Source organism: Lathamus discolor, chromosome 4 (assembly GCF_037157495.1).
Source record: "Lathamus discolor isolate bLatDis1 chromosome 4, bLatDis1.hap1, whole genome shotgun sequence".
Classification (NCBI taxonomy): Eukaryota; Metazoa; Chordata; class Aves; order Psittaciformes; family Psittacidae; genus Lathamus; species Lathamus discolor.
This window is the reverse complement of record NC_088887.1, coordinates 118,171,046-118,193,379: the sequence shown is the minus strand read 5'-3', so window position 1 is coordinate 118,193,379 and position 22,334 is coordinate 118,171,046. Positions and strand designations below refer to the sequence as shown.

The following is a 22,334-nucleotide window of genomic DNA, read 5'->3' as shown; positions in this document are numbered from 1 at the left end:
TGGACAGCGGAGTGTCACAGGCAATCACAGACTTGGAGCTCAGCAGCATAACTGTGCTCCCAGGCAAGTTGCACGGCGCTGGTACCCAGGAGCCTACCCCGGAAAGGGCTCCCCCCGGGGTAAGGGGGTTACCGGCGGCGCAGACCAACTCCCGCGGCACCGCTCCGAGTGCGCACAGACCCGCGCAAAGCCGGACGGGCCGGGGGACCGCAGCTGGTGAGCGCAGAGCCAGCAGCGCCCGCCCGGCCAGCGCCTTCTTCCAGCGGCAGGAGTCGGAGCGGTGGCCTCGCGGGGGGGACACCCGGCGCCTTTCCGGGAGCGGGTGACCTTGGAGCGAGTCCCTGAGGAAAGAGACCGCACGGGAGCGGCTTCCCCGAGGCCGGGGCGCTGGGAGCCGGCGGCGGGCGGGGCCGGGGCGGGCGGCGGCCGGTCCGTCCCTCCCTCCCTCCCTCGTTCGCTCGCTCGCTCCCTCCCCGCGGGCTGGAGGCGGGTGCGGGCCGTGCTCCCGGCAGGCTGCGCTGTGCTCAGCGCGGTGCGGTGCAGCGCGGCGGCCGGGTGGGCATCGGCCCCTCGCAGCGCCCGGCGCGGCATGGAGACCCGGCGCGGGAGGCGGCGGGGCGCCCCGCGGAGCTGAGCCGGCCGGTGCGTACCCAGCGCGCATCGGGAGAGGGACGCGGAGGGGCGGCGGAGAAACTTTGCTTCAGGCGAACTCGGCGCCGCGGGCCGGGCGGGGGCACCGAGGGCTGCGGCCGCGGCTTGGGGCAAACTTCTGCTGCGGCTCAGCGGGGCCAGCAGCGGGGCCGAGCGCGGAACTCGCTCCGCGCTTCATTCCCCCGCTCCCTACTTCATCCCCCCGCTCCTGTTCCACTTTGCCCTGCAAGGTGCAGCGGCGAGCGGCTGGCCCCGGCTCGCTCCCGCCTCGCAGCGGGTTTCGGCTCTCATGCGGGAAGGAGCCGCGGTTTCGTGTTTTAATGCTTCCCTCACTGCTTTTTAAATGGGTTTTAATTCCTTCTTTTGCCTGTGTTTTGATCGCAGGGAGCGGGAGAGGGAAAGAGGGGGTGTGCGTGTCTGTCGCTGCTCTTCAGCTGCAGTTGCTCTTGGCTGAGCCTGGGGACTGCCTGCAGCTGCTTGGGCTGGGGAGCGAAGGAGGGAGGGATGTTACCGGAGGACCTACCTCTTCGTATTTCTATCTATGCATGTATCTACATAGGTATTTTTCCCCCTAAATGATTTCAGAAGGGGGGGGGGGGGGCTCGCCTTGCCTTCGCCTCTCGCATAGAGGGCTCTGGGGCAGAGGGGAGCAGCCGTCGTCCCCCCCTGGTCCCACCGCTCTTTGCCCGGGGTGATGGCTCCGGGTGCCATGGGGCAGCAGCGGGATGTCCCCCTCCGGGTGCCCCCCATCCCCGCCGTGCTGCTGCGGGACTGGCCCCGGGACGCCCGGAACTCGTCCCGTGTGTGAGCGCCTGTGTGTGAGTGTGTGCGCGAGGTGAGGTGCGTGCCTGTGGGGGACCGGCTCCGGTGGGAAGGGGAGTTAAACGTGGCTTTCCCATCCTGGACTTAAGCTGTTAGAGGCAATAATGCAGCCTCCCCTGCCCACATCTTGAACCCCCGGATTATTTACAGGAAGCAGAAAGGGAGCCGCGCTGCCCCGAGAAACGCATCAGTGGGTGTCTGCCTTTTATTTCTTTTCTTTTTGGTTATTGCTCGTGGTGGCTTCGTGCCCTTGCTTTGTTGTTGGGGAGGATTAAGGGTTGCCGAGTGTTCCTAGTCCCAGATCCAATTAAAATAAATGCAAGTAAATGGGACATAAAGAGAAGTCGGCACGGGCATCCCGGCAGAGGCACTAAAGCATCAAGGTTGGTTAAAAGGAAGAGACTCGAGGAAATGAATGCTTTCCTTCGTACTCATTTGCTTTCCCTTTGCAGCGCTGTCAGACAGGCTTAGAGAGGTTCATCGTTTGATCGGCGTTTTGCGGATTCTTAACCAATCTCTGTCCAGCAGAAAAAAAGAGGGAGAGAAATGTCTTTCTCAGGCACAGGCATTTAAAATCATCTCTCACTTACCAAATGCTTTGCTTTATGAAATTGATTTGTGCTCTTAGCAAAGGAGGGTGAGTGGGGAGTGCAGAGCAGAAGTGCTGTACCATTTCCTAGTCGCTGCACGGACTGTGTGCTGTCACTGGGGGCTTATTCCTGGTCTGGAGCAGTTGTGGGAAGGGTATAAGCATTACCTGGGAAAGCAGAACAAGGCAAAATAACCTGGATAGTTCTTGCTTCCTTTCTTCCTCCTGACATACCTAGGGCTTATCCTTCAGTTGAACAGAAAGTTAGTTGTGTTGTTTGGAAGGGACTTGGTGGTGGATGCAAGGAGAGAAGGAATGATCCCTCTGGAGCCTGAATGCTTGCCTTTGGAGAGTGTTGCTGAGAAAGAGTTTACAGGCATGATCTTTGTGTTCAAAAAACACTGGAATCTTGTTGAGAGAGCCAGGTAGGAGCCAGTGTGTACTGCAGGGCTGGAAACGATGGATATCCCTCTGCCTGATCCTTTGGTGGTGCTAGTGTTGTAGAAAATCAGCAGGTTGGCTATACTTGCCTTGACGCAAGAAATCACACTGTCTTTTTCTTTACTTTTGCTCCTTTCTTCTTTTTAAGCTTGATTCTTAACATAGCATTTGCTGACATCGTAATGACTGTCCTCTGTATCTGTGTGCCAATGGCACCGTGCAGGATGCTGTCCTGTTGCTGTGCTGTTACGCAGTGTGTGCGGGGCAGTGATGGGGTATAACTCCTCAACATCCCTAGGTGCTGGCTTGCTCTTTTTCTGACACAAGGGCCTTCTATTCCATCACCTTATGTTGTCATGATTCCTACCATCAAGTTGTGCTGTTGTGACCTGATGTACTGTGGCTGATGGATTCTGTCAAACACAATGAAGTGAGCAATTAGGAGACGGTCAGGGTGTTTAGCCATTGCTTATTAGGAGCAGTTTGTAGCTGCTGTTCCACTACAGATGTATTTCTGTGCTGAGTTCTCAAATGTCTTCTGACACATGCCAAATGCATTCATACCATTTGCATTTATAGTCTTTTTTTTTTTTTTTCTGAAGGCCAGAAAGTTGGTTAGGATAAGGTTTGGTTTAGCATGGTGTGCCAATGTGAAGCATCATACTTCTGGATGCAGGTTTGAGTCCCTTACAGAATGGCGGTATCTTAGATTTCTTAACTGTCTAATGAGTATTTGGTTGCTTATGTGAAGGGTTTTACGACTTCTGCCTGCAGTTCATAACACAAAAGCTGTTGGCACTGTTCAGACCTTTACAGTACTGGCTGGAAGTCCCAAGGCAGAATGGGCAGGGAGTCAAAATTGCTGTGACAGAGGTGAAGTCCTGGCTGCGCTGACTTCAGAGGGAGTTCTGCCATAGATGACAATGGGCCAAGTCCTCAATCCAGAAGCAGTCCTCCCTTCTTGTTGGTAATCCTGGTGTATGCCATGGGGAAGCTTTTGCTTTTCTGCTCTCACCCAGACTCTGTTAGCACGGAGAAGATAGAAGTCTTTTAGGATGTCACGCTGTGCCTTTCACAAGCACAGCATTCCTGGGAAGGAAATCAGGGCGGATAGGAGTGGAAATAAAATGCCAAATGTGGACACATGCTGACTGTCTTGTTGCTCATGTCCTGAGTCATTCCCAGGAGCATGGAACAAGCACTCTGAACCGAGCAACATTAGCTTCTTGAGATTGCAGTGGAGGGAGCTGTCAGTGGCTGGAGCCAGTGCATCCCCCAGTCCCTGCTTCTGCATTTGCAAATTACTGGTTTAGTGACAGACGTTCAATATGTGAAGCAACAGTACATTCATTAATTCAACCCTCCTTAGCCCGTGCATGCTGAGTTTTCTATGGGGATGTGATCTAGTGAGCTGTTCTCGGAGACGCCTCATATGTCTGGCATCCAGATAAAGCTTTATGTGAAATGACAGCGACAAATGGGAAGTTTTTGATACTTGTTTTTATGACATGGAAAGTGTGTGACGGAGAATATCAGAATTTGCATTTAATCAGTGCTGGTTGAAAGCTGGTCCAGGTCATGGCCGTGTAATGAAACTGGTCTTTACAACAGGAATGTTTGCCTCAGTTTATTATAGTCAGTGGCATAGAAGAGGATTTGCTAATATACAACAAAAATGTTGTCTGGAATTGAGGAATTGAGGTATGTGGATTTTCCTGATACTCTGAATTATTTTTTTTGACAGTGGAAAGACTTTGGTGTCTGTAATTCCAGTGCAGACAGATTGCTTTTACAGCGCATTCTTTTACTGTACAGTCACCCCAGACTTCAAGGTATTTTGCTCATGTATGGTGACAAAAGGAATGAAAATAAAAACTAACGTGGGTCTTCATGTACATCCTTCTGTCCTTTAAGAGGCTTAAATAAGGATAACATATTAAATAGTTTTATACCTTGTTAGTGCCTCTTAGCTTGTTTGCTATAAGAATTTATGCATCTAAACCAAAAAAGTCCTAATTCTCATTTAATTTAGGTAAGTGCATTGGCCTCATTTTGTCTCAGTATAAAAAATTACAGATGCTGTAACAGGCATCAAATCAGACTCTGAAATCAGATGTTAAAATCTGGATGAGTGGATCAAGTAAGTTTTGGGCACTGTTAGTACTGTCAGGATGCAAAAGATGGCAGTGCTGTGAAGGGGGATCCAAGCAAACCTCGCTAGGCTGCTGTTCAAGCCTCTGCTCTGGGATCTGTACACACTTCCAGCTTCTGGGTTTGCTTCTTGTGCAATTCAAAGACTTGATGCTAACCATTATTATACCCTTTGCTCTGTGTGTTGTCTGGACACTTAAGTACTGTATTTTATTTAGTGCTTGGACTTGATGACCTAGTTGAGAGCTGGACTTGCTGGGTCCTGGACTAGAATATGCACCATGTGGTGGTTGAGGGACACACTGCGCTTAGCTTGTTCTTTTTTGCTCAGCTTCGTATGAAAACTGCAAAATACAGAGTAATTTGGGGTGAAATTGATGGCCATGGGGTTGAGAGTGAGGCTACCACTGATCTCAAAACTTGGTTTCACTCTTTTCTCAAAAGAAATCAAGAGCAGACCTTGGTGTGAGGGATGTAGTGGTTTGTGTTGGAAAATCCTCTGTTGTCTTATTGAGCTGTTGTTGATTTTGCTGCTGTTCTTGGTGCATGAGCCTGGCTACTATAATAATTACACCTAAACGTGTCTGTGCCTGTCCTGCCCATCATCCACAGTAAATCAAAGCATGGACCCTGCAGGCACTTACAGCAAGTTAACAGAAATGGAAAACACGTGTGGCTCTGCCTGGGACAAAGCAGTGTATCTTTTTTTTTTTCTCCTGGATGATGACACTACTAATTGTACAGCTGTCAGGGCGTGAGTGTAACTTCCTTTAACATCAGTGAGCATTGCCTTGATCATTACATGTGTGCAGCACAGCACAGCCTCTGGTGCAAGGGTGATGCCCCTCTGCTCCTGCTGATGCCATGGCTCCGTCCCTTGGCTGCAGAGGCGGTTTTAGAGATGCATCAACACATGGGGTAGCTTTTGAGCTGAAGTCCTCCTTTCTTCCCTACTGTCTGAGTTCATTTATGTCTGTGTCAAAATGTATCTGGGTTAGCATCCCATCCTGTGATGTGTTGGTCTTTCCAAGCAGGTGGCCATCAAACGACTGAGTTAGAATCATATAATCCTAGAACAGTTAGGGTTGAAAGGACTTCAAGATCATCTAGTTCCAACCACCCACTTCTATGTTTACTGCAGCAGGTGGGGTTTAACACAGACTGTAATAGGAGTTGGTTTGGGGCTGTTCAGGGCACTTAAAATCTTGCCCTGTACTACTTCCTGCTCCTTACCTTGGTCCTGGAGAGCACCTGGAGAGCAAAAAATAGTTTCAATGACTTCCTGTAGTGCTGGTGAGAAATGGTCTGTCACTAGCCTTGGAAATGCACAACACAACTTGTCTCTGCTTGCACTCTGCAAATGGGCTGTAAATAACATTTCTTCTGTGTCTTTGCAGCCTTCAGAGGTTATTCCAGCTGTTGGAGGAAGCCTACTGTGAGGAGGTAGCTGCAAGTTTAATAGTAGCTTCAGGACTTGAGTGAAATCAAAATCCAAACAATCTGATAGAAATTACATGAGCTTGAATGTTGTTAAAGGTTAAAAGTGAGCCCTCTTCAGAACAACTATTTTTACATCTTAAGCTCTTCTACATCTTAAAATAAAGGAGCTGATTAATACTGCTAAATAACATTGAACGTACATTTTATTTTTGCCTTCAAACCATCTGAGCACTTCTCATGACAATGCAGATTACATTTAGTGACAAGTGCATATAATGACTATATAAATGTCAGGTTTGCTATCAGATGTGTTGTACTGGTATGTTTTTAATGTTCAACATGATTACGTCTCATTGCCTAAGCAAATCACAGCACCCAGAGTCTTAAGAGGATGTCTGTGTGTTCTGCTGTGGGGTGAAATTATTTGTTGACTCTTCATATTTAAATAATTAGTTAATAATTTTGAGATTTACATGTCTGAGGTTTTCTTGTTTCTTTTTTAGAGCTGGAGTTTGAAATTCATTTGCATCCTCTAAGTGGTGATTAAATAATGGCAGCTCGTGCTGCAGTCAGGTGAGTGAAGTCACTGTCTGCGTGGCTGCATCTTTGTGGTGTGACTGCATAAGAGATGGAGTTCCCAACTTGTGTGGGCATGATGCGGCTTTATGGATTTTCAGTACAGTGCAGTGCATACATGATAGATACACTGGCAGTCAGTAGACACAGAGCTGAGGTTTCATGTGGACTTTGGAACTTAAACAGGGATGTTCAGGTTAGATATAAGGAAGACGTTCTTTACTGTGAGAGTGGTGAGGCACTGGAATGGGTTACCCAGAGAAGTGCTAAATGCTTCATCCCTGGCAGTGTTCAAAGGCAGGCTGGACAGAGCCTTGGGTGACATAGTCTAGGGTGAGGTGTCCCTGCGCATGGCAGGGTGCTGAAACTGGATGATCTTAAGGTCCTTTCCAACCCAAACTATTCTGTGATTCTATGAAAACCACGTAGATGAGGCCCTTAGAGACATGGCTTAGTGGTGGACCTGGCAGTTTTAGAGGAACAGTTGGACTTGATCTTAAAGGCCTTTTCCAACTTAGTTGAATCTGTGATTCTGTTTTTTTCTAGAGGTTTGCTGTGGTATTTTTCAGTCAAAATCCAGACATCACTCCTCATGGTTAGGATCTTGAAGGGAGCCTGATTGCTGGTTTCCTTTGGAAAAGACCAGCCTTTTTATTTGTTTGTTTGTTTATTTAATCTTGTGCTTTGGGGAAAAAAAAGTAATTTTCTGTTCCTGCTTTGCCCTTGATAGTGGGTTTCTGTATTATTGTAGTGGTCTGGACCTAAAAAAAAGCCTCTGCTACCCAGAAAGAAATGTTCCTCTGGGTGGAACAACAGTAGTAGTAGTTATTACTATTGTTATTTTAAACTGAAGGTTTTCATTCAGGGCCAGGATGCAAAGAGAGTGAAAAGGCAGCTGCTACTCTGCAGCAGCCAAAAAGCCTCAAAGTTATCAGATACTGTATAGCTGGAGGGTGACATGAGGGGCAGCATGCTGGGAAAGCATCCTAGCACCTCCTGCCACTTGCCTGGAGCCGGGAGCTTGGATAATGCTGGAGTTCCTGTGAATTTTCATGGAGCAGGCTGGGTTTAAAGGCTTGTTATTGACCTTCCATGCATGGACACAGCTGTCTCCAAATGATGTGTGAGCTTTGGATCACCTCTGGTGCATTGCTGGCCTGCCTTGCTGCCCTGCAGCAGGCTGCTGGCCCGCTTCCCTCCGCTTTGCACGGCAGCATCTGTTTGGGAGGTTCTTTACTGAGCATGGTTTGTGCAGGGAATATTTAAAGGTGCCCATAAGGCTCCTTTGGCATGGGTTATTGCATTAGTAAAAAAGCAAAAGTTGATACAGATCATGAGGGCTATAAGCAAATACTCTGTGTGCTTTTGCAGCCGTATCGCGAGGTCAGGAATAGATGGTGAGGCACGTGTGGCACTGACAGGGCTTGGAGAATTGACTCGTGCCAGTATGTGATGCATCTGTTTGGCAGTGGTTTGTCTTTGGGTGGATTCACACGGTGAGGTTCAGCTGGCTTCATGCTAGGGCCCTGGTCCTCAGCTTACACAGATGCTTGGGCTCTGCTTTGGAGTAAGCCAATGGATAATACAGACAGACAGAGCCTGAAGGGCCCTACTGGAAATTAACCCATAGGTGTTAATCCATAGGTAATTCCCTATGGATTAGTAGATTATAGGGGAAAATATGTATGTTAAAGCACTGGGATGCAGAGTTCAGTTTCTTTTTCTCTGCTTCCTTAGCTGCTTCCAGAAGCTGCATCCTGGGTCATCCTTCCTAGAGCTGTTTCCCTGTGGAGGTGTTTGGTGACAGAATAATTCTTAAGCATTAATAAATATGAGTTGACCCACGCTGACTTCTTAAGGTATAGGGTATTAGTGTGTGAAGGCTAAGGAGAAATTGGAAGGGGAGTGGGGAGAGGGTTTTGAGATGAGTAAGAAGTGAGTAGAGGGGGTACTTCCATGTCTGGGCATAGGTTAATGAACACTGAGGAGCAAAGGATGAGAAGAGAAACAGTGGGAGGGTGCTGGTTGCTGATGGTGGTGACTGAGAAAAGGAACATGGAAGTTCTGGGGTCCTGAACTATTCTAGGTACCTATCTGGGGAATGGGGAGAAGGAGAAAGATGGGTAGGCAGTTGTAGCTATATTAGTGTTTAGCTGGTTTTGGGGTGGCTTTTTTAAGCTCTCTTAAATACCTGAGATTTTCAGCATGGCTAAAACAACGTAGTTAATGTCTTTCTTTGGTGTTCTTAGATTGACAAGCCTAAAATGTACTTTCAGACCTAGTTTTTCATTAGCTAACTGTATGTGCAAGCAGAAAGTGTGTCTGCACATAGATTCTGGGAGACACTGATGTATGTAGGATCTGGCTGAGACTGAAGCAGATTTGACTCTTATCAAGTGTTGGTAACTTTAGGCATGTTTCATAGAATGATAGAATCATAGAATAGTTAGGGTTGGAAAGGACCTCAAAATCGTCTAGTTCCAACCCCCCTGCCATGGGCAGGGACACCTCAAACTAAACCATCCCACACAAGGCTTCATCCAGCCTGGCCTTAAACACTGACAGGGATGGAGCACTCACAACCCCCCCTGGGCAACCCATTCCAGTGCCTCACCACCCTAACAGGAAAGAATTTCCTCCTTATATCCAATTTAAGCTTCCCCTGCTTAAGTTGTAACCCGTTACCCCTTGTCCTGTCACTACAGTCCCTGACGAAGAGTCCCTCCGCAGCACCCCTATAGGCCCCCTTCAGATACTGGAAGGCTGCTATGAGGTCTCCACGCAGCCTTCTCTTCTCCAGGCTAAACAGCCCCAGCTTCCTCAGCCTGTCTTCATACGGGAGGTGCTCCAGCCCCTGATCATCCTCGTGGCCTCCTCTGGACTTGTTCCAGCAGTTCCATGTCCTTTTTATGTTGAGGACACCAGAACTGCACACAATACTCCAGGTGAGGTCTCACAAGAGCAGAGCAGAGGGGCAGGATCACCTCTTTCGACCTGCTGGTCACGCTCCTTTTGATTCAGCCCAGGATACGGTTGGCTTTCTGGGCTGCGATCGCACACTGCCGGCTCATGTTCATTTTCTCATCGCCCAGCACCCCCAAGTCCTTCTCTGCAGGGCCGCTCTGAATCTCTTCTTTGCCCAGTCTGTAGCTGTGCCTGGGATTGCTCCGACCCAGGTGCAGGACCTTGCACTTGTCATGGTTGAACTTCATAATGTTGGCATCAGCCCACCTCACAAGCGTGTCAAGGTCCCTCTGGATGGCATCCCTTCCCTCCAGCATATCAACCGGACCACACAGCTTGGTGTCATCAGCAAACTTGCTGAGGGTGCACTCAATCCCACTGTCCACGTCAGCGATGAAGATGTTAAACAAGACCGATCCCAACACTGATCCCTGAGGGACGCCACTCGTTACCGGTCTCCAGCCGGACATCGAGCCATTGACCACAACTCTTTGTGTGCAGCCGTCCAGCCAGTTCTTTATCCACCGAGTGGTCCATCCATCAAATTGATATCTCTCCAATTTAGAGAGAAGGATGTCGTGTGGGACGCTTTGCACAAGTCCAGGTAGATGACATCAACTGCTTTACCCTTATCCATCAATTCTGTAGCCCCATCATAGAAGGCCACCAAATTGGTCAGGCAGGATTTCCCCTTAGTGAAGCCATGCTGGCTGTCACCAAGCACCTTGTTGTTTTTCATGTGCCTTAGCATGCCTTCCAGGAGAATGTGCTCCAAGATTTTGCCAGGCACAGAGGTGAGACTGACTGGTCTGTAATTCCCCGGCTCTTCCATTTTCCCCTTCTTGAAAATGGGGGTTATATTTCCCTTTTTCCAGTCGTCGGGAACTTCACCTGACTGCCGTGATTTTTCAAATATGATGGCCAGAAATCATCCCTTATGTTATTGGTTTGTTGTTTTATCTGTCAAAATTGTGATGATGGTAATAATAATAATAATGGCAATTTTACTACCTCTTCCCAGAAGTTTTGACTAAGTCATGATTGTGATAGGCAGAGAAAAGCTCAAGGAGTGTGTTGGAGAAATCCACATCAGTGCTTTGTGCACATCGCATCACTTGACTCTCCTGAGAGATTTCCTTTGGCTTTTTAATTTCTTGTCTTCACAAGTAGTACTTAGCCAAAGTATTTATAAGACTATTTCAGCATTCCATCACTCCTGCACATGTAACAGATCTATCACAGTCTGCTTGCAGCTTACACCCTGCAAGGGGCTGATCTGCCAAGTGTACTGGCCTAGCTCATGTCTGCATCAGGGGTGTCATGGGCAAGAGGAAGGGATCTGAAGCATCCTGCAATGATCCCTTGTGCACATAATTTGCCTTTTTCACTTCTGTTGCTTCTCATCTACTGTGTGCTCAGCCGCAGTGAGACATCCTGAGTGCCAGCGTGGAAGAGAGCTAAGCCTTTTACATCAGAAGTAATCTGTCTCCCAATTGATGTGTTGCTGGAGTCTTAAGAGCATCATTACTCATTTGGGAAGTCCTGTTGGGTAAGTCAACCCTGCCTCTTGAGGGTTGTTCACATATTGCTATCAGGACCAAAATTGCTCTCTAGAGCCAGAGGTTAGCCCTCCACTGAGTCAGGAGCTTGTGAACCAGAGTACATGTGGTGGCTGCTGGGGGCTTGCATAGGCAGCCTTGTGCAGGATGCAGGCTGGGCAGTGAGCTTGTGACAGTCACACTGTGCTCAGGGCCATTCTTCCAAGTGCCCTTCAGGGGTTATATGGAGATGTGTACTGGCTTTAATAGGAATCATTAAGCAGAAATTATGTAAGTCATTATCCTGTGTGGAGTGGGAGTTCTTGTGCAGTGCCAGTGTACATCGAGGATTGTGGCTGTTATTGTGGTGCATCCTTACAGAGTTTAAATAATGTTGCTCTTGCGTGTTTTAAAGCTATTCATAATAGGACTGGCCACCTTCAGGGTGCAGTTTATGCGTGGGCTATCTTTATTGTACTGACAGCATCACTGTATTTGTTGCTGAAGGTTAGTCTTAGTTTGTCCTGTCCGCTTGGTTAAGTAGTTCTTGGCATTCATGGAGTCGTTTTCCATCCATCTCAGCAAAGCTGAGATTAGAATCTGATTCTTTGAATTTCAGACAAAAAGAATAGTGACTTCTTGTGAGTGTTCGTTTCCCTGCCAGTAGAGGCTGGATGACTTAATCTCTGCATATATCAACACGTTGATCAGGTTTCACAGCAAAGTATCTAGGGGTAACTATAACAAATGTTTAAGAATGTAAGCCTGGGTTGTAATTTAAGGCCTCGCTTGGTTATACAGTTCTGAGTATAATGGGAGTGACAGCTCAGGGCTGGATTTTAGGGCAGTTTTCTCTGCAGTAATATTCAGCTGTAGGTCTATCAAAACAGCCTTCTAAAGCCAGAGCTGCCTGTGGCATGGCATTTGATCAAATATGCCTTAATAAAATCAGCGTGAGGTTCCACATCCAAAGGAAAAATCAAGTCTTTGAGTGTATCTATCTCCCTTTCACATACCTTTTAAGAAGTCATAGGGCTGAGATCCTGTGAAAATTACAAAGTTAGGTTAATTCTGTACGTGCTTCCTGAGGGAGATGTGGCTGGTTGGTTTGCTCTTTCCTTCCTTCTGTTTGGGTGATGCAATGAGCATAAGACTGAAGCTTATCTCCTGGGTGGAGATGGGAGCAGAGCCTTTTGCAAAGTGATTACAGAGAGGCTGCTATTTACAGAGCAGGTTTTGAAAAGGAACCATCATGCAGATGCCATGCCTTGCAAATGGAGGTACTTCAGCTGCTTATTCTAGCAGGTCAACCCCAGGTACAGCTGAGAGGAATCAGGAGGTTGTTGAGATCTAGATGCAGAAATGCTGTAGACTGTAATTCCCTATTGCCAGGCAGAGCCTTTCATTTGAAGTAATGTTATTTTATCACAAGCCAGACAAAATCACAGGATTAAGCTAAAAATGCACCAGACTGTGGGTTTTAAAACTATCAATCTGTTAATTTTAAAGAAGAACCTTTTTCTAGCTTGCTTTCCTCTGCTGATTCTCTTTTAGTTCTTAGTGTGTCTTCCATGGGCATTCATGAGCTGACTTTGACAGCGGGTCACTGGGGCAACAAACAGGAATGAAAAGTGTGGTTTTTGCCATTGTTTCCAAAACCAATAACTCTTTTGTCCCTAAGGGTTTTGACCCTGAGTGGAGCAGATTTCATTGCTGGCTGTATTGTGAATATATTAAAGGTTTGGCTTTTCTGTAATATCCAGACTTTCAAATCCAGCCAGAGATAGTCAGTAGTTAGGGAATGAAGAAGTAAGTCTGCAACATTTCTCCCAGGGAAGCCGTTTTACTGTCCTTGACCTTGTATTGGGGTGCTTCCTATTGAAACAAGAAACTGAAAGGAAAAGTGGAAATCCTGAAACTCTAAAAGGTTTTGGGAATATTTCCCTAATTCATTTGGAGAGAGACGTTATTGCCTGTCATCTTCAGCTCTTGTACAACACTTCAGAATCTCTGGGGGTCAAGCTTTCAATGTAAGTGTTGGGCTGGTGGGTTTGTCTCGCCTTCAGCAGTAAGTCCCAAAGCTGTATCTCTTAGGAAGAGATTAGTAACAGTCCCTCATGCATCATTGAAATGGATGGACTTGTGCTCCACATAGAATCATAGAATGGTTTGGGTTGGAAAGGAACTTAAGATCATGTAGCTACAACCCCATCCCATTCCAGACACTAGACCATGTTACCCAAGACTCTGTCCAGCCTGGTCTTGAACACTGCCAGGGATGGAGCATATACAACTCCTTTGGGCAGCCTGTTCCAGTGCCTCACCACCCTCACAGTAAAGAACTTCTTCTTATCTCTAATCTGAACTTCCCCTGTTTTAAGTTTGAACCATGCAGTGGTACTGCAGGGACACTGATTCAGATTTGTTTTAGTGATAGAGTTCTCTAATGAATTCCCATAAAACATCTAGTACATCTTGGTAATTAGTGTGTGGGCGTTTCAGAAGATGAACCTTCAGAAGTAGAGAGCTTATAGAGAAGTTTGATAGGAATGACTGATAATGAGTCAAAATGCTGCTAAATGGCCTTGAACTGCTGCTGTCTGGTATGGTCTTGCTGGTCTTTACAGCCACCTGCTTGTAGAGGCTCGGTTGCACTTACGTGCTAGGGACACAGTTTCAGCCCACAAACATGTGCTTTGTTTCACTGATAAATATCAAAAGCCTTCATGAGGAAGGACAGGATCCTTGCTCGCACCCATTTTAGGAATGCAGGAATTGAGGCAGAGGTGGATGAACTGGCCATGGCTCCATGGCCATGCAAGGGTCAGTGGTTGTGTGAGGTATGGGACCCTGCTGCCTTAGTTTTTGATGAGCAGCAGACCATGCTCAGCAGTTCTGCCCAAGAGGAAGAAGACATTACAAGGTAGTTGCATAGATTCCTATGGTGGGAGCTCTTTACTTAAGATATGGAGGCCAGTCCTGAGGTGGGTTTGATGGTACTGCACACCTCTAAACTCCTTTTGGGTTGGATAAAACCCTCTTCTCTGTTTTGCCATAGGCTGATAAACCTCTTTGTCCCATTTGAACCAGTATCTAATGTGCCCACTGGTTTTGTCTAGGATCGGAATGGCACAGAGATTTGTGTGAAATGTTTTGGATCCACATTCCATTGCTGCCACCATTTTTTTCTTTTAATCCAGTTTGGCTGGAACCAAGAATCACCTGCATTTTCTATGGAAAACAAAGCTTTGTGATTTCAGCCTTTGGGGTTCTCTTTCCTCTTGTCATTTTATTTAATTTGCACTGTCTTGGGCTGTGCTTGTGCAGAGTGTGTATTTATGTGTATAACAGGGCGTACATACAGGAAGAGAGCAGAGAAGTCCCAGTTTGTTGCTTTGCTGCTCTCAAGTCCCGCCAGCAGTGCATGCGCTGGCTACATCCTGACTGTGCATTGCATGAGCTCGGCCCAGGTCTGCACTGGTAGCAAAGTGAGCCATGCATATTAGGATGTTGTTCATGTTGATCTAACTCAAGGTTTCCCTCCTACTTTTCCCTGTCTTGTAAGAGGCACTTAATAATAGCATAAATGTACTTAAGTGCTATTTCTATAAAGGAAAGAGAACCAGACTTTCAGGTAGTCAATAGTCACCCATGAGCCTTCATAGAGGTGCAGTATACCTAAGTCCAGGCTCTGAACTGGTGTCCCCCCCAGGGTCTCCTGAGGCCTTATCCTCAGCAGAGCTGGAGATAAAGGAATTCTGGGCAAAGAAGAGATTCAGAGCGGCCCTGCAGAGAAGGACTTGGGGGTGCTGGTCGATGAGAAAATGAACATGAGCCGGCTTCAGTGTGCGCTCGCAGCCCAGAAAGCCAACCGTATCCTGGGCTGCATCAAAAGGAGCGTGACCAGCAGGGCGAAGGAGGTGATCCTGCCCCTCTACTCTGCTCTTGTGAGACCTCACCTGGAGTATTGTGTGCAGTTCTGGTGTCCTCAGCATAAAAAGGACATGGAACTGCTGGAACAAGTCCAGAGGAGGCCACGAGGATGATCAGGGGACTGGAGCACCTCCCGTATGAAGACAGGCTGAGGAAGTTGGGGCTGTTCAGTCTGGAGAAGAGAAGGCTGCGTGGGGACCTAGTAGCAGCCTTCCAGTATCTGAAGGGGGCCTATAAGGGTGCTGGGGAGGGACTCTTCATCAGGGACTGTAGTGACAGGACAAGGGGTAACGGGTTAAAACTTAAGCAGGGGAAGTTTAAATTGGATATAAGGAGGAAATTCTTTCCTGTTAGGGTGGTGAGACACTGGAATGGGTTGCCCAGGGAGGTTGTGAGAGTCCGTCCCTGGCAGTGTTCAAGGCCAGGTTGGATGAAGCCTTGTGTTGGATGGTTTAGTGTGAGGTGTCCCTGTCCATGGCAGGGGGGTTGGAACTGGATGATCTTGAGGTCCTTTCCAACCCTAACTATTCTATGATTCTATGATTCTGTGAATTCCAGTCATGAAGGGTCACCCCAGACTAGTAGCAGAGGTTCCATCTATGGTTAATGATGCGCACTTCCAGGTGAGATTTCTTGTTCCTTCCCAGGTGAGGCAAGGCACTTGGGGTGAGTGATTCTTGCTGCTTTTATTGACTGAAGTCAGTAGAGCTGACTAACTTAGATTAGATGGATGACTTTCAGCTGGCTAAAATCAGATGAGAAAAATTCTCCACTTACCATTTTGAGTGGGTTTTGTGACCTCTAGTAGTGCCAGCACAATAGTGCCTGTTAGAAAAGGATTCTGGTGAAAGAAAAGAATAGTCTTTATAGGTAAAATATAAGAATAAATAAAAAATGTAGAAGAGAGAGACAGTGTCACTGCTGTCTCTAAAATAGCTTTATTTGAATTTGAAGACCCACGATGGTTAGCAGTTGCCAATGTGTTTTCCTGGAGATGTCTGCTTTTGAGAGCATGTGGGCGTTGTTTTTTGTGAAAGTGGGGTTTGGATGAAGCTTCTTGACAAAGGTAAGCACACTCATAACTTACTCAAGTTGGGAAGCAGCAATAAGAAAGGAGAAAACAGTTGAAATTAAGAGAAAGAAAATTCTACCAATACATGTCTTTGTGGTAGGAAGTAGGTCAGTGAGCTGAGAGACCCTAGGCAGACTTGCAGTTCTCACGCAGCGAAGTTGGAAGAAAGATACTGAAGCAGAGGCGGTGATTTAATCAGGGGTTGGTGGTGTAAAGCAAAGGACATTGGCTATGTAGACAAAATTTCAGGAAACATCTCACATTCTGATTATGGAAATAAAGATAAAGCTGATGTCAGCCCTGCATTCCCATGCAGAGACAGACAAACCCGTTGTCTTTGGGTTTTATGGATGGAGGGGCTGCAGCACATTAATTGAGGCCATGCCAAATTACTCTATGGCACATGTGCTTGCTGACCTTGGTGTGTGGCACCACCTCTGTGTGTGTCCCATGCTACTGCATGGGTGGTGGAGGAACCATGGGACCCCCTGTGCAGGGCTCCGGTCACGGGCTGTGCGCAGGGATTGAAGAGCCCTGATTTGGGACCTGCAAAAAGCCGTTAGTGCCATGAGCACCAGTTCCCTTTCTCCAGTGAGCACAAGGGTAAGAGTCCAATTATTTTGCACATAATGAAGAGGGGGACTGGAATTTGGCAGGGCAAAATGGGAGCTTTCTCGTGCTTCTATTTTGCACTGGGAGACCTCATTAGTTATGCGGTTATGAATGAAGTTCTGGCTCTTGAAAGTGCTTGAAAGGAGTCAGCGATCATCATGGTATCTGGGGATCACATAAGGTAGTGTAGAAAACGGGTTGCTGAGGGGTGTGACTGCATATCTTGGCTTTTTTTGAAACATACTAGGACTAAAGGAGGAGGAGAGTTATTTATGGGTCAGAATATGGACACGCAAATACAGAATTATGATGTAGAACCAAATTTATTAGTATTAACCATACCTTTTTAGGAAGAAAAAAATCAAACCTACATGCATATTAATGCGTATTAAATGAGAGGTAAAAATAGTGATATTTCAATCTAGGAAACCTGAAACAACTGGAGGAGCTGAATTGCTACTGCACAGGGGTGGGATCTGGTGAAATGACAGCAATAGGTGGGATAAGCGTTGGTACCGATGAGCCAAGAGTGCTCTGGGGCTGACTGGTGGTTACAAAGCTGTGGGATGAGACTTGTGAGCACTCTGGGGAGCCCAGTGTGCTGTTTCAGTGGAGGTATGATGAGAAATCCCGAGTGATCCATTGTTCTGAAAACGATTTGGAACCTTTAAATTATTGCTTTTTTTGTTTGGTTGCTTTAGTTTTGACAGAATAGGACTTTCACCCAAATGGAATACTTTAGGAACATTTTAAAACTTAAGAATGCACTTCTCAGGTTTTCCAACTATTCCAATATTTTTTTCCAATTCTTTAGGAGACAAAGTGGAAAAGAAATAACAAAAGATGGTTGTTGCACATCAAACTTGAATGGGGCACTAATAAAAAATGTGTGCATGCACAGAATGTGCAAGCATTCTTAGCTATTTTTTTTTTCTCTTTTTATATCTGTATAAATTTAACATGGAGAGGAACAGCAAGCTGTGTACTTGTTTACTTTTCACATTAATGAAGCTCTAGGTTGAAAGAAGATGAACTTATAAAAACGAAGTGCTTCATCGCATTGATTTCTCTAGATGCTAACAAGGCAGAATCTGAGCGGAGATGACAACAAAGTAATGTCTCCATGGGCTCAAATGCCACATTACAGAAAATGTCAATAAATTAACTTAGTTGCCCTGTTACTTTGCAGGCTAAGGAATTTAAATACACAATCTCTAGAATCTTCTAGAGGTATGTCAAAACAGTGGTGCAGCACTAAAGGGGTATGACATATTAAAATCATTCATTGGTGTATTACAGGGTTATATCTTAGAGTGGATAGTTTTGGAGAAGAAATCGGTCTTCATTTAATATACAGTTGTATGGAAGAATCAGTTGCAGGAGCAATGAAAGTCAACCCGCCAAATGAGTGGGACTAAGAGACAAGTCCCGTCTTCTTCAAGTTACTGAATGAATCCGCAGAAGTTTTAGGATAAATTAATTCAAGTTGTAAACTTAAGACATTATTAGAGGCATGGATGTGGCTCGGGTGGTTTTGGAAGGGGTGTAGCAGTCCGTCTCTGCCATTGGATTTTGTCCCTGCAGCCTGTCGTATGGGCGATTTTAGACCTACCTCATTGCGCAAAGCTCTCAAAATAAATCTGATATTTTGGAGTGTCATATTTGTGTGTTGGTGGCTTTGTTGCAATAAATTTACAATAAAAAGGACACACATTTTCCTTTTTCTTTCTTCCTCTTTGTGGGTGCTCTGTATTCAACCTGGGGTAGTAGCATCCAGCTGGAAACATCCCGCATCTTATATGGTGCTAGCTTATTTAGGCTAGGTACTCCTGCATCAGGTTGGGTTTTTTTGCCCAGTTGTAAGCATTGGAAGTACGTTTGTGCAAAAACATTGGCTTTAGGAGGGAGAGTGCAAATACAAGTGAAAAAGTAACCTAATAAATTTCTAGTATGAGATGAAGCTGTCTGAGAGAGATTTTATCTTCATTGTAATATCTCAACCTAAAATTGAAAGTGGAAAATACTTGGTATGCTCACGAAAGTGAAGCAAGCAAAACTGGAGACTGTAATACCATTAGTTGATAGCACAGCTCCTTACCAGTATTCTGCTTTAGGAGGGAGCCCTCATCAGCTCAATGCATAAAGAATAATTATATTATATGCTTTGGTGTGGATATTAGGCTGGTGTAGTACAGGTATTTCTAATGCAAGCCCAGGTTGCAGGTAGGGTGAAGTCTTCCTTCCTTTCTGGGACTGTTACCTGGCTTTGCCTTTCGTAGCTTTAGCACGTCAGTGGTTAAAAAGAACTCCAAAACAGATTTTGGTTGGTTTCTTTTTGTCTTGGTTTTTGTCTAGTAAAGGTATAACCAATAACTGTGAACTTATTCAGTTATCCTTGGAATTAAAGTTTCAGTACTTTTTTTAAGAGGTTGTAGGTTTTTCACTTTGCTTTCCCTATTTTATAGCAGTCATGAAAAACCATCACGTCACATGTGCCTTCTTTGGGGTTTCTGATTTAGCATCTTCATTCTGATATATCTGCTCTAAGTTTGGAGGAAGCAGGGAGGTGACTTTAGGGACGCTTTTTTTCCTGTTTCTGAGTTGGCCTCAGATTAATATTTTTATTACCTTCTGGAATCCAGAGAGATAATGCAACTATGGGGAAGTAATATCCGTCTATGAAGAGGTGAGTAAAAAAATATGTATCCTGCAGAAATAGAATAAATATTAGTTTGTATTGCTTTCTGTATTTTGAGCTTTGAGAAGTGATGGGGTGAGCTGTTGTTGCAAGCTTCTAGTTAATCTGATTTTTCTAAGGTCTGCTTTCTATTATAGTCAGGCAGACTTGCTCCGCATTCAAGTTGCTAATTCTTGACACACAGGATATTTTCCTTCTCATTAAAATGTATTTATTGTCTAGTGTGAGGTGTCCCTGTCCATGGCAGGGGGGTTGGAACTAGATCATCTTAATGTCCTCTCCAATCCTAACCATTCTGTGATTCTGTGATTTATTTTACAGTGTGAATAGCTTGCTTATGATGCTTCTTTTGATTTTTGGTAATGTCAGAGACTCAGTAAGACTGTTAGCATAAAGTGGTGTTTATCTCATTTCAGTTTTACATCCACCATTAATTGGACCCAAATAATATAGCCCCTTTGCAAAAACTGTTTTAGTTTGCTACGTCTCAGTACGATGTCCAGTAAGATGCAGGTACTATTAGAGCTTGGAAGTTACTCCCTGTCTGCAATTGGAAGGCTTCTTCGCATGTTTCTATGATTTTATTTGCATGTATTGGGTTTTAGGCCTCTTAAGAAGTTTGGGGGAGGGGAGGAGTAGGAAAGCTATGGCAAGAATTGTGAAGTTTTTGCAAAATGTGATATTTCTTTTTTCTAAAGCTTGAATTTGAAATATCACTATCACTTATGTTTCTAGGGCAACAACTTAATGTAATGCAGATCGGCAGCTGAAATACTTTTCCTAGCAGCTGGAGAGTGAAGTTATCAGGACCCACGGTCTGTTCTGCAGCTGATACTGGGAGCTCTGTGGTTGGCAGGGGTGGTGGTTGGTCCCCCTGCTCCCCATCGTTGCTGGTGCCTTTCTGGGGAGCAGCAAGCAGCACTGAGTGATCCCAGAGTTATTCCACAAAAGCTGTTGTAATACAGGATGCTGCCAGTTCAGGGGAGTGAATAAAATCAGATTTCTTATAGCTCTGAGTCAGGAAAAGCACCGAAAGGAGGGAGGAGGTGACAAAGTGAGCTTTCTCCAGCAACTTGGATTGCAGAGGAATGTGAAACTTTACAGTTTTCTCCCATCTCGCTCTTGAAAGTTAACACAAGAAATAGATAGGACTGGGAGACAGTTTTCTGACAGAAATCCCAGAACCTTCATTCCCAGAAGCTGAGATAGTGACAAGAAGCTGGGTGCTCAGCAGGGAGCTACCCGAGAATTCTGTTGACTGAGTTAAATCCTCCAGCAAGCAGGTGTTGGGTAAATGTTTTGATTCTTTGCAGCGTATATTTGCATATTTGAAGCTTTCTGGTACTTCTGGCTCATTGTAGTTTGCCCAAGTCTTAAATTGAGCAAACCAGCAAAGCACTTATTTTTTACGGGTTCACTGTGTAGTGGTTTCAAGACCTACATGGGCTCCTCATTGTGAAGGTCTGACTTGTGATACCCACGTCTGGGGAGGTGGTGTATCTGTAGGTCCTGGCTGTTAGCATCTGAATGATAGCTATAGGTAACATCACATCTCAAACAACGTGAAGGAACTTTTAACTGCTGCTCTCTGATCATCTCCAACCCTAAACCCCTTTTGTACAGACACTGTTGATGGATCCCTCTTGCCCTTCGCAGCAGGACTTGGACCAAGACTAGGACTCCTATTTCTTGGCCAGGGAGAGTAGATGTGGGTATAACAGGTCAGGCTGGAGCAGCAAGCAGCTCTGGCCCTTCCAGAAGGTCCTATGAAGCATTTAAAAAGGTTTGATGGAAAGTGAGGCTCTCTATATATGTAGTAATATTTGTGTATACAGGTTACTTTTTTTTCCTTCATTCAAATATGCCTGGGGGAATGGGGGTGAAGGCGGAGAAAACATGTCGAGAGAGTAACACGTGGTGCCTTGGAGCATTTTTATTTTCTTGATTAAAAAAGCTTTTCCTGTGAATTTTTCAGTTTTGTCACTTCTCATTTGCTGGGATCATGAAAGATTATAATATGCTCTCTGTAACCTTCTTCAGTGTATTTTTGTCTGGTACATTAATGGATTCCTTAGTACTTGAGGGAAAGCAAGTCTCAGCGTACTGGCTGCAAATCAGAAGGTGGAAGTGGTGTTATTTTTTTGTTCCCAAACTAACTCAAGGTTATGCATGTGCAAAAATAGCTTTAGGCTACAACAAATATTTTCTTCAGCAGGTCTAGCTCATTTTATTGACATATTGTTTTGTAAACTGCGGGTGACTTGCATTGTTCTCAACCAAAATAACTTGCATCAATCAACATAAGAGGGTAATTAATTTACATATATTCATTGTGGAACTGTTCCAGACTTTTTGTTACTGTGGAGTGCTAGACTTGAGAGGGGGAAAGTGCAATAACATTTGGGGTTTGTAGTTTAAGTTATTCTTCACTTCTGTTTGTGCTGGGGAAAGCGTCGTAACCTTAAATTTGAGCTTGGCATAGTGTTGAATGAAAATAAAGCCAGAGTTAGGAGTGAAATTGTGTTTTGTGACTGTGTCGCCCATCAGTACAGCCTTAAGGAGATGAGGAGAGGTCGGCTATTGTGTGCCATAGCAAACTGTAGTCCAAAACATTTGTCAAGAACAAATGCAAGAGAGTTAACTATTTCCTTTCTGTGTGAGAATCTGACGCCAGCAGAGGAGCTATGGTAGATACGGAGCCTGAGGAGTTTTGTCAGGAGTGTGCGTGATGCTTCACCTGTAAAGATGAATGAACACATATGCAGGGTGTTGTCTTTGAATAGGCAAGTGCTGGCTCCTGTTTGCATGAGGCAGTGGAAGGTCTTGGGACCACCTGAACTTCACTAG

The 22,334-nt window shown here is 45.6% G+C and overlaps 1 protein-coding gene across 1 annotated transcript in view; it reads left to right on the top strand.

Moving 5' to 3' along the window:
• Positions 1 to 543: 543 nt before the first annotated feature.
• Positions 544 to 22,334, top strand: part of FAT3 (FAT atypical cadherin 3) — a 425,194-nt gene continuing 403,403 nt past the window's right edge. Inside the window, exon 1 of the mRNA XM_065678787.1 lies at positions 544 to 642. The gene's annotated coding sequence lies outside the window, so the exon portion shown is untranslated. The remainder of the gene's footprint in view (positions 643 to 22,334) is intronic.